Raw genomic sequence first — 13,650 nt, 5'->3', positions numbered from 1 at the left:
CAGCCGGCACCATTTCTACGCGGCCGCAGTGATAATCGACGTCGAGCAAATTCCATCTTCCATTACCCGCACCATTTTGTGATTATTAGATAAATCTGTCTGACATCGTTTATTTTTAATATAGAGATTTTGTTTGTATACGTTGATTTTTCCGTTATTGTATGGCTGTATACAATAAATAGGTGATCAGATTATTAGAGGCACTTACACAAGTTGACAATCTTACATTAAAACAATCAAAGTTAAATGAAAGTGCAGTACTGAATTCTCATCATTTCTATATAAAGTACTCTAAAGTATTAATTGCTTAATGAAAGGCGAGCAGGAAGTCATCTTATATGAAGTCATCTCGTTGTTATACAATCATTTGCATGGTAATATTACTTTTCTTGATTGTTTTGCATTGAAATGCACTGAAGCGGGGGTGCGCATTATGCAATGCGCCGTATTCAATGTTAAACAAACTAATTTAAAAAATAAGTTGATGTATTCATACCCAAGGCATAGACATTTTCGTGGATTTCAAAGTACATGATTTAATAGAATTCAATGCAGTTTCATTTTACATTTGGTTCACTGAAAGTACTGCGGGGCAAATGAGAATGTTTGCTTTATTTCGATTTTTGTAAATTCGATTCTGTAAAAGTGATGAAATGGGAATAGATTTTCACAGTCTATTCGAAAGTAAAAATATTGATTTCTGCATAACAAGCGACACGATTTCAGCGAGTAGAGGATTTTTTAAACGAATTACATGAAGTTTTCTAGACTAAAGTCAACTTTCTGTTCCGTCAGTGTTGTATAGCCACACAAAAGTCGTAAAAAAATCATTTCTCGAAACTTCCGTTTTTATCGGAGCACGATAGACACTCTCGATATTTGTTCGCGTAACACATTTTTAATCTGCAATCGGCCGTTACCAAAGTATAATTCCGTATTTGCGGCACTTTATTGCCTATTGTTATCAATTGCAGTTGTTAACACATAGATAAAGAGCCTTACCTGCAAAATATCCATTGATAATTAAAACAGCTCGTGAATGTTGAGTCACGCTTTTGAGTCATGTTTTTTACGTAAAATAGATATAGTAGATTTGTAAATTGTATTCTTTGGATCTCAACCACGAGATGAATGGTAACAATTTGAAACTATAGGTAGTCTAGTAATTGAAAACGATTACATGGTTTACGAACGGCAAATTTTTAAATGGAGGAGAACAAGGGCTAAACGCGGAAACGGTGCTATGAACGACGCTTAATCGAGAGTCCACAGAAACCCACCACGAACAGTTCGCTGGCATAATGGGCATAGGACGAACCCGACAAGAATCGTGGACTAAGGCCGCACCTTGTGCTGGCCACATAAGTATGCAACGTGCACACGTTATAATGCTACGCCCGCAAACGTACCAGGGAACTAAGGTTATTGCGACCACCGAAGCGACCCATGGAGCTCTGCTTTCACTGACGATCTTCCACCCTCGTTCACACGGCCGATTCGAACTCTAAACCTCTCTCGATCGTCACTCGAACCGTCGAAGAAAGTGCAGAAAATTACTTCCTTCTTCCCGGAAACCGACAAAGCTACGGCACTTTTTAAAAGGTTCCGTCTAAAACGTGAAACTATTTTGAACAAATGTCCCCCAATTATAAGTTCTGATGGAAACAGATAAAGAAAAGTTATTGAAAGTAAATATTTTGTTAAGTGTATGCAAAAATTCCCCTTTCAGACGTTCACGTACAGGATGGCTTAAAAGTCACTAGATTGTTTGGACCATTGGATAATAAGTAATTCGGTAAAAGTTCTATAAAATATGGTAATATCGAAGGATGCTACATATTACCAAGGACGCCATATTACAATTATTTGATTTGACGACGATCGAACCCTTGAGATGTAGCGTTAAAATAAGCAGACAAATATTGACTTACCACCACGTTTGGAATAAACGGCTCAAATGTGAATTTTTTGAAAGTAAAAGGGTTATTCCGTTTGTAAAATGGCCTAGTGAGTCTTGGACCACTCTGTACAATGACTAGATTGCGGATTTGTATGCAAAGTAGAAAATGCCTCTATAATTCCAAGGATCAAGAGTCGCATAGAAATTTTCTGTCTTTTTAAATCAGTTGAAAATAATATGTCGATGCACACAAATTCTTTTAATTTTTTTACGATTTTAAAAGAAAAGTTCCCTAAGAATTATTCTCATAATTAAATCTTACGAATATCGAGGTATACATATATATGATTATTGTAAGAGGCTTGGGGAATATAAAATAGTTTCGGCATTGCTCACAATCGCTAAACAGAATTATTGATAAAAATTTAATTTCTGGGTAAAAAATGACTAAACGGCAGCGCGAGTATTAACAACAGGTAAGAGTAGACTCGCATCACCAGAGATTTGTGTATGCAAATTTCCCCGAAGCGGCTTAACGAGAGATAAGGAGCCCAGGTGTGTTCTTGTATTTGCTGATTGAAGGAACGCTTTTGTTAGACCGTCCAGATACGGATAGAGTGACAACTTAGATATCGCGTAACGTTTAATTTGGATTTTCATACTCACCTTTCTGTGGAAAAACTCTGTTATCAATAATCGTACCTAACACTTGCGACCGACAGACTAACTTTAGAGTAGCTCCGACCAAGATGTACATACCTAGATACTTGCAAGCATAAAGGTTTCTTACAATTCTTCGTCTCTAGCACGATCACTATCCATGGTTTAGAATTACTTATTTTACATCTTTCTATTTAACAATTAATAAAACTATATGTATAGTAAGTATTTCTGTACGGAATTATTTAATGCATTCATCAAAGCCGTTAATTCAAACGTTAACTATTAATTATTTAACGCAAACCATTTTGGTAACTTGATACTTTATAGTGTTATTCGTTTTATTATTAGAGTGCGGATTTTTATGCAAAATAAAAATTGCCGCATGAATTGTATGACACAATAAGGAAGTAGTAATTTATTTTTCTTTTTGTTAATATTAATTGAAAATAATAGGTCGACATTATTCCATTTTTTAATCTTGCTGTATTTTTGTGAATAAAATGTGCCTGAGACATTTTTCTGTGCAAATTTGAGAGGCAACAGTCCTGGTAGAATATCCAATGACTGGACAGTGCTGTTTACCATGAGTATCTCCTGTTACTTCCTAATGTCGTGTTATTTTCTCGAATACAAACAGCATCTCGGTATTTCGACATCGGTATGTACATGAATCTCTCGGTAAACGCGGTTTCCGTGCAATTTCCTTGTCGGAGCAAATCTGGTTTCGCGGGAACATGGCAATGCATTCGATGATTCGCTAATCAGACGCGAGGTACAAGTTGTAAATGACGTAATTGAATCCGCGGTGGAAGATTATACGCTTTGATAGTAGTCACTGTATACCGCAACGTCAATATAAAATTCCACTTCAAAATTTTCAATGCTTTAATCGAGGAATAAATTTAGCATAACCGATGTAGTTTCAATTATTATCTTTCCGTTAGGATTATTTCACTATTCTATAACAGCTTTATTAGCATTTATAACGATGAGATTAGTTTCCACTATTAACTAATTTTATAAGGTTTACAAATCGATTGTTATTTACAATCATTTGTTATTTACAAACAATCAGAATACATACTGTCGAAAATCATCTCATATTTTGTGCACTTACTCGATTTTATAGATAATTAACGAACCTTCAACGTAAATTTAAAATAAAGTTATCGTGGATTAATTGTGAGAGCCACAAATTAATTTCTACATATACTAATCAAAAAATAAAGAATAAATGTTCAGCGAATGATATGCTCTAAGAATTGTATGAGTGCAATTTTCTATTAAATAATAAAAATTATTGTTAGCTGTTTTTCCATAGATTATACAAAAATTTATGTAGCATGACAAAGCAGTAGAACACTTTTTAATATTTCCAACGATGAAGATGGCAGTGCCAAAAAAGAATGATGAAAACCTTCCTTAAATCGATGTCCAAGTTTCTTAATGTGTGCATTATAAAAAAAAATTAGTTTGTATAATATTTTCTTATATATGGCGAGCTTTATCGCATTTGACTTCGTCCTTAACAGAAATATTCATTGGAAATAGGACTTTAAAGACCAGTTTTATGTCTTAAAATGTAAATGTAAATCTGTGGACTATAATGGCATTTCTAGATCAAAAGGCTTCATTATATTTGCATTTCTAAATCGGACATTTCGTATGTACCAACTTAATAAATCCTACAGGCATGCGAAAAACTAGGAATCGCATGAAAAATGTATTTTTACCGGTTTTTACAAAGAAGCTTTAAAAAAAAAAAATGTAAGATGTACTATCTTTTTGTCCCGGAGTGTATGTTGCCCGCACACGCGTTGCCGTGCAGTTAGCTTGTCGCGCGCCGCTGACGGAAGAGGGATTTGCCTTCGGCGCTTTACCGGATTTACCGAGACACCTCGTGAAACACGCCCATGTTTGACTTCAGCTTTTGAGTTACGCCGAAATTTTCACAGGAACTCACCGCCGCCGCTCCGCGCCGCAACACCGAAGGAGTGGAACAACGACCGGGACGATACTGGACTTATCATGCCGTGTAACGACGCGACGTGTAGTCGGAATAGATTATTTGTCTACTTTTAGTCGCCTCTCCTACTATAAAGTCGGCTGCGAACCGCTCGTAAAACGAACAGTGCACCGACTTGCAACCACACAGATCCACGCCTGCAGAACAGTGATCCGAGAATTTCCGAAAAGTCCAATTGTTCCAGCGTTGCCCGCAGTCTGCAGCTTACTCTCACACTGATCATAACTGCAAAACGCTATAGCCAGGTTTCGGGGTCAAAATAGCCCCCCGGTCGATTTCAACAGATTATCTACCGCTGACTATTCCATTATTTTTGGAGGTGTTGGCCCATAGCTGAGGATTTCTTAATAGATCCTTCAATAGCAACAGCAACTTCAATAAAAAACCAACAGCATATTCTCAATAATGTAATCCAATGATTTCGTTTGGGATTATCGTGTAAAAGAGGATTTTTAATCGTACTTTTGGCACAGCACAATTATTGAAAAGCTTACTAATTAAAATAAACTGTTAATCGGACCTGAACCAGTCGATAGCCTTCCCACAAAGAAACCTTTTTGTCAAGATTCAGCCCGATACCACACTTTTAAGGGTAGTTACGGGAGATAATCGAAAAACCAGTTTTTACCTCAATTTCCTCATTTAATCACTATTAAAAATTCATTTCTCTGGTTGTAAAAAATGAAAAACATGAGAAAATCGAAAAATATGCAAATTTCACAGAGAAGTTTAAAAGCGACACGTGCGACATTAATTCAGCACTCCAGTCAGAAAAATCGGGTGTCGAGTCTACAAATTATGAGACATTTCTCGACGTAGCTTGCTATTGAATTTACGTTACCTAAGCCCACCTAATTAATTAATGTAGCAGCATTCACTTCTCAAATTACTCCACGAATTCTTTGTGTTTCAACGGGAAGAATAAAAGCAGCATATGATATTCGTTATGAAACCGGTAGTTCTAGAAAGCGGAGAAAAACTCTCGAGGCTTGCAAAAACTACAACAAATCTGTTTGCGGCGAATATCCCCAAAAATCACGAAACGTGTAGAATACGCTCAACAAAAGTAAATATATTTTTTTCAATTCTTGTACTGTTACTTTCATCTTGTATTTATTAATGAATGGTATTTACTTAATAATAACGGATATTTTATTGGTTTGATTGTATTTCATAATCCTTCATTGTAGCCTGATTGTGAAGTTATACATCAGGTACGTAGCCCCTTAACCTTAACCATAATTAATGTCATTTCTATATATGCTATCGGTGATAATAATTTGATCAACATTTAGTAAATAAGATTCCTATCATTGTATCAACATTCAACAAATAAGATTCCTATAACTGCATCAACATTCAATAAATAAGTTTCATATAAATGCATCAATACCCAATAAATAAGGTACCTATTATATGATCAACATATAATAAACAAGTTTTCTATAATTTGATCAACACCCAATAAGTAAGTCTCTTATTATTTGATCAACATCCAGTGAATAAGATTCCTATAATTTTATCAACATCCAGTAAAGAAGGTTCCAATCATATGATCAACATATAATAAACAAGGTTAAGGGCCAGGCCTACCTAAGGTAGAGTGACTACGTTACCGACAAAACTAGACGAAAAATGGTTTTACGTGCTTCAAGTTTTCGTCCTTATATGAGAATATTTTGTTTCTGGTAAAGGCCTCATTCGAAAAAGGAAGGTTCAATCTAGTGCGCGCTGGTCAGGAGCTGCCGAGATTATGCAAATATTTGGTAATATAAGCGTTAAAAGTAGGCCATAAAAATTGACGATGTGCATGCCGTGGAATCCAAGCATTTTTATGCCATTGGATGAATTTTCTAGATGATGTCGAGAACAGCGCGCACTAGAAAATATCTTCAGCTACAAACTGAGTTATAATTTGTCTTCATTCTGTTGCGAAATAAAGGCGAAAACTTGAAGCGCGTTTCGGCATATCTTTCTACCGTCAGAATTCATGATACCGATAATACAGAGCAAAAAATGTGACAAGTTTAGTTGAGCTGGAGCTCATCAGGTGGCGCCTACGTAGAAGGACTGTCGACGTGGAATTGGAGGAAACTGCAAGCATAGACGAGGTATAGGAGTAGACCAATCACCATATGGGGTTTCGTGTCTCACGATCTGAAATACCGACAGCGTTAACAACAACTAGATTTCTTACGCCCTCTACTCTGACGAACGATAAATCTTGTAACTAGATCGACGAGAACTTTAGCCCATATACCTATGATAAACGATGAAGATACGACTCTGAACCCAATACACAACCGTTCACGCACACGGGTGAAAACAGGTGTAAATCTAACCCGCTGAGGACAGCAAACCTAACACTAACCTAACACTTGCTCAACAGGGACAAGCTAACCCTTTTTCATTGAATAGAAAGGTATTCAGAAACAAAAACAGCGTGTTTTGATTAATAATTGAAAGAGAGCTGCCTCGAAGGTGAAGATGGGCCAAGAGTAAACAAGGAGTGCATTGAAGGACCTTCGGCTCATCCCGAGGTAGCCTAAAGTAAATTCAGACACAATTCAATTAAATACACAAGTTTTTATTATTAGTACGTCTTAAATTTTATTTTAAAATGTTATCGCAAAGTTATAAATAAGCAGCTATTAGCTCGATATTATTCCCTATTTGTAAGATTACTAGAAGTTCTTACAAATAGAGAATAATACCGATTGCCCGGGTCTCACCACGAGGAGGTTGCTGCACAAGAGACCCGAAAGGAAGCCAGAAGGAATTCAATACGCTTCCTTCTGACTCCCTTTCTTACAACGACGCTTTCGAGTCTTAGAAACTAAATTTCGCAGAGTATGTCGAGTAATTATTGCGGAGCAAATGGAGTGAGTCGGAGAAGAAGTCTCCGATTCACGGGAGATTAAAAACGAATCAGGCAGAAGGCTCTGATTCTTTCAAAGAGAGAAACAAAACCGAACCAGAGCAGAAGGCTCTGGATCGAGGGTGACGCGACGCGTACAATGCTTGCAGAACCAACTCCAGCCAGCACCGATACCCGACGTGTCCTCACGAAGAGCAATGGTCGAGAGAAGCGTTCAAACGATACCCTAAGTTTCCCCCACCCACCTGTCGCCAGGCAACGACTAGCGTTGAGGCGACTCGGGTGGACTTACGGCAGGGAGGATTTTACACGAGTGAACAGGTCTCTCGAACATCCCTCTCAATGGATCTACGCCGAGCACCGGTACCAGCCGGTCTGGTACATACAAGCAAGGTCCGACACAGCATAAGGCTGTGTCGGAATCAAAAATCGAACCGAGCAAAGTGAAGTTACGGCAATAATTACTCGACATTTATACAATACTAATAAACAAGCTTAATAACTAACGCACGCACTCGAATCGAGCAATTATTGTGAGCCAAAAAGAACTAAATCTGACAAGTCTCTGAACAATTCCAGAGAAAATAAAAATGGAGCAGAAGGCTCAGATTTACGAGAAAGAAAAATGAAAGAAGCGAACCAGAGTAGTAGCCTCTGGTTCGAGGGTGACGCTACCACTGGTCACAGCAGAAGGCTGTGACCCAAATCAACAAGCGAAACTAACAAAGTGAATCTAACACAATAATTGCTCGAGAACTAATACGAACTTATAAATACTGTGACGTCTTCTTACTATTCGTTGTCTTCGTTCGACGATGATCATGCTGAACTGTTGTGATTTAACTGAAACAGACTAATAATAATTAGACACAAAATGGAGGAACACAGAAGTAATCGAAGAAGAAACGAGTCTTCGTACGATGCGTTGTCTTCGTTCGATGATGAATTTCTGCAACTGTTGTACTCAATCTGAAACAGATTAGTAATGATTAGACACAAAACAATGGAGGAACAACCAAGTATAAGAAGACGATGAAATAAAGACAAAACGATGACCCCGTACACGAGTACGGCCTACCTAACATGCACACGAGTGCAAATCTACCAGCTCACAAGAGCCAAGCTAACCCCGTACACGAGTACGGCCTACCTAATATGCACAAGAGTGCGAATCTAACAGGCTCCCGAGAGCCAACCTACGACCAGCTCACGAGAGCCAAGCTAACCCCGTACACGAGTACGGCCTACCTAATATGCACAAGAGTGCAAATCTAAAGGCTCACGAGAGCCAAACCACCCCGTACACAAGTACGGCCTAACCGACAAGAAACTAAGAGTAGATGAAGTCAGAACTTCAATCTACTGAGGTGGCGCTTCGGGGCGCCCCGGGTTCGCCAATACCCGTACTCACCCACAGCAGTGAGTCCCTGAGGGACCTCCGTTCGGAGGAATACCAATTTAAAACCAGACATATAAATTTTAGAATAAGAACTTTTGAAAGTTCAGAACTTAATTTCAATTGGAAAGATGAACAATTCCAATCGAAAATAAATCAAACGAAATTGGGTCGCAACGACATAAAGGCTAGGGTCATAGCAATTTTAAGAAACGGAACTTTTAAAAAGTTCAGAAGCAAATTTCAATTAGAAATCCAGAAAAAATGTACGATGTATATTGAATGAAAAAGTATTCCGAAACAAGAAGTGTGTGTTTCGGTTAATAATTAAAAGGAGCTGCCAAGAAGGCGTTGGTGGGCCAAAGGTAAACAAGGAAAGCGCGAAGGAAAGCAGGAAGGACCTTTGGCCCACCCCATGCAAGTTTAAAATAAATTCAGACACACACAATTCAATTAAACACACAAGTTTTTATTATCAGTACGTCTTAAATTTTATTTCACAATGTTATCGCAAATTACAAATAAGCAGCTATTAGCTCGATATTATTCCCTATTTGTAAGATTACTAGAAGTTCTTACAAATAGAGAATAATACCGATTGCCCGGGTCTCACCACGAGGAGGTTGCTGCACAAGAGACCCGAAAGGAAGCCAGAAGGAATTCAATACGCTTCCTTCTGACTCCCTTTCTTACAACGACGGTTTCGAGTCTTAGAAACTAAATTTCGCAGAGTATGTCGAGTAATTATTGCGGAGCAAATGGAGTGAGTCGGAGAAGAAGTCTCCGATTCACGGGAGATTAAAAACGAATCAGGCAGAAGGCTCTGATTCTTTCAAAGAGAGAAACAAAACCGAACCAGAGCAGAAGGCTCTGGATCGAGGGTGACGCGACGCGTACAATGCTTGCAGCCCAACTCCAGCCAGCATCGATACCCGACGTGTCCTCACGAAGAGCGATGGTCGAGAGAAGCGTTCAAACGATACCCTAAGTTTCCCCCACCCACCTGTCGCCAGGCAACGACTAGCGTTGAGGCGACTCGGGTGGACTTACGGCAGGGAGGATTTTACACGAGTGAACAGGTCTCTCGAACATCCCTCTCAATGGATCTACGCCGAGCACCGGTACCAACCGGTCTGGTACATACAAGCAAGGTCCGACACAGCATAAGGCTGTGTCGGAATCAAAAATCGAACCGAGCAAAGTGAAGTTACGGCAATAATTACTCGACATTTATACAATACTAATAAACAAGCTTAATAACTAACGCACGCACTCGAATCGAGCAATTATTGTGAGCCAAAAAAAAAACTAAATCTGACAAGTCTCTGAACAATTCCAGAGAAAATAAAAATGGAGCAGAAGGCTCAGATTTACGAGAAAGAAAAATGAAAGAAGCGAACCAGAGTAGTAGCCTCTGGTTCGAGGGTGACGTTACCAACTGGTCACAGCAGAAGGCTGTGACCCAAATCAACAAGCGAAACTAACAAAGTGAATCTAACACAATAATTGCTCGAGAACTAATACGAACTTATAAATACTGTGAAGTCTTCTTACTATTCGTTGTCTTCGTTCGACGATGATCATGCTGAACTGTTGTGATTTAACTGAAACAGACTAATAATAATTAGACACAAAACGGAGGAACACAGAAGTAATCGAAGAAGAAACGAGTCTTCGTACGATGCGTTGTCTTCGTTCGATGATAAATTTCTGCAACTGTTGTACTCAATCTGAAACAGATTAGTAATGATTAGACACAAAACAATGGAGGAATAACGAAGTATCAGAAGACGATGAAATAAAGACAAAACGATGACCCCGTACACGAGTACGGCCTACCTAACATGCACACGAGTGCAAATCTACCAGCTCACAAGAGACAAACTAACCCCGTACACGAGTACGGCCTACCTAACATGCACAAGAGTGCAAATCTAACAGGCTCACGAGAGCCAACCTACGACCAGCTCACGAGAGCCAAGCTAACCCCGTACACGAGTACGGCCTACCTAATATGCACAAGAGTGCAAATCTAACAGGCTCACGAGAGCCAACCTACGACCAGCTCACGAGAGCCAAGCTAACCCCGTACACGAGTACGGCCTACCTAACATGCACAAGAGTGCAAATCTAACGGCTCACGAGAGCCAAACCACCCCGTACACAAGTACGGCCTAACCGACAAGAAACTAAGAGTAGATGAAGTCAGAACTTCAATCTACTGAGGTGGCGCTTCGGGGCGCCCCGGGTTCGCCAATACCCGTACTCACCCACAGCAGTGAGTCCCTGAGGGACCTCCGTTCGGAGGAATACCAATTTAAAACCAGATATATAAATTTTAGAATAAGAACTTTTGAAAGTTCAGAAATAAATTTCAATTGGAAAGATGAACAGTTCCAATCGAAAATAAATCAAACGAAATTGGGACGCAACAACATAAAAGCTAGGGTCGTCCCGGGTTCGTTAATACCCGTACTCACCCACGGCCCGGCCCGTGAGTGAGCCTCTGAGGGACCTTCGTTTGGAGGAATACCAATTTTAAATCAGATATATAAATTTTAGAATAAGAACTTTTGAAAGTTCAGAAATAAATTTCAATTGGAAAGATGAACAATTCCAATCGAAAATAAATCAAACGAAATTGGGACGCAACGACATAAAGGCTAGGGTCATAGCAATTTTAAGAAACGGAACTTTTAAAAAGTTCAGAAGCAAATTTCAATTAGAAATCCAGAAAAAATGTACGATGTTTATTGAATGAAAAAGTATTCCGAAACAAGAAGTGTGTGTTTCGATTAATAATTAAAAGGAGCTGCCAAGAAGGCGTAGGTGGGCCAAGGGCAAACAAGGAAAGCGAGAAGGAAGGCAGGAAGGACCCTTGGCCCACCCCATGCAAGTTTAAAATAAATTCAGACACAATTCAATTAAATACACAAGTTTTTATTATCAGTACGTCTTAAATTTTATTTCACAATGTTATCGCAAATTACAAATGAGCAGCTATTAGCTCGATTTTATTCATTATTTGTAAGATAATAGAAGATCTCACAAATAGAGAATATTATCGATTGCCCGGGTCTCACCACGAGGAGGTTGCTGCACAAGAGACCCGAAAGGAAGCCAGAAGGAATTCAACACGCTTCCTTCTGACTCCCTTTCTTACAACGACGATTTCGAGTCTTACAAACTAAATTTCGCAGGGTATGTCGAGTAATTATTGCGGAGCAAAAGGTGTGAATCGGAGAAGAAGTCTCCGATTCACGGGAGATCGAAAACGAATCAGGCAGAAGGCTCTGACTCTTTCGAAGAGAGAAACAAAACCGAACCAGAGCTGAAGGCTCTGGATCGAGGGTGACGCGACGCGTACAATGCTTGCAGAACCAACTCCAGCCAGCATCGATACCCGACGTGTCCTCACGAAGAGCGATGGCCGAGAGAAGCGTTCAAACGATACCCTAAGTTTCCCCCACCCACCTGTCGCCAGGCAACGACTAGCGTTGAGGCGACTCGGGTGGACTTACGGCAGGGAGGATTTTACACGAGTGAACAGGTCTCTCGAACATCCCTCTCAATGGATCTACGCCGAGCACCGGTACCAACCGGTCTGGTACATACAAGCAAGGTCCGACACAGCAGAAGGCTGTGTCGGAGTCAAAAATCGAACCGAGCAAAGTCAAGTTAGGGCAAAAATTACTCGACATATATACAATACTAACAAACAGCCTTAATAACTAGTCGAGCAATTATTGTGAGCAAAAAAAAAAAGACCTGAGTCTAACAAGTCTCTGAATAATGACAGAGAAAATAAAAATGGAGCACATGGCTCAGATTTACCACAGCAGAAGGCTGTGACCCAAATCAACAAACGAAACTAACATAGTGATTCTAATACAATAATTGCTCGAGAACTAATACGAACTTATAAATAATAAGAAGTCTTCATACCACGTTGTCTTCGTTTCATGTGGTGTCTTCGTTCGACGATAAATTTTCTCGACTGTAATACTCACTCTGAAACAGACTAATAATAATTAGACACGATACAATGGTGGAACCGAAGTAAAAGAAGACGACGAAACAAAGATGAAACGATGACCCCGTACACGAGTACGGCCTACCTAATATGCACGAGAGTGCGAAACTAACCGGCTCACGAGAGCCTACCTAAGACCAGCTCACGAGAGCCAAGCTAACCCCGTACACGAGTACGGCCTACCTAACATGCACAAGAGTGCGAATCTAACGGCTCATGATAGCCAAACTAACCCCGTACACGAGTACGGCCTACCTACATGCACAAGAGTGCAAATCTAACGGCTCACGAGAGCCAAACTAACCCCGTACACGAGTACGGCCTAACCGAGAACAAACTAAGAGTAGATGAAGTCAAAACTTCAATCTACTGAGGTGGCGCTTCGGGGCGCCCCGGGTTCGCCAATACCCGTACTCACCCACAGCAGTGAGTCCCTGAGGGACCTCCGTTCGGAGGAATACCAATTTAAAACCAGATATATAAATTTTAGAATAAGAACTTTTGAAAGTTCAGAAATAAATTTCAATTGGAAAGATGAACAACTCCAATCGAAAATAAATCTAACGAGATAGGGACGCAACAACCTAAAGGCTAGGGTCGCCTCGGGTTTGCCAATACCCGTCTCACCCACGGCCCCATACGTGAGTGAGCCCCTGAGGGACCTCCGTTCGGAGGAATACCAATTTTAAGCCAAACATAGGAATTTTAAGAAAAGGAACTTTTAAAAAGTTCAGAAGCAAATTTCAATTAGAAA

This window comes from Halictus rubicundus, chromosome 1 (assembly GCF_050948215.1).
Source record: "Halictus rubicundus isolate RS-2024b chromosome 1, iyHalRubi1_principal, whole genome shotgun sequence".
NCBI classification, from domain to species: domain Eukaryota; kingdom Metazoa; phylum Arthropoda; class Insecta; order Hymenoptera; family Halictidae; genus Halictus; species Halictus rubicundus.
The sequence above is the reverse complement of the archived record's forward strand: the minus strand, read 5'-3'. Positions refer to the sequence as shown.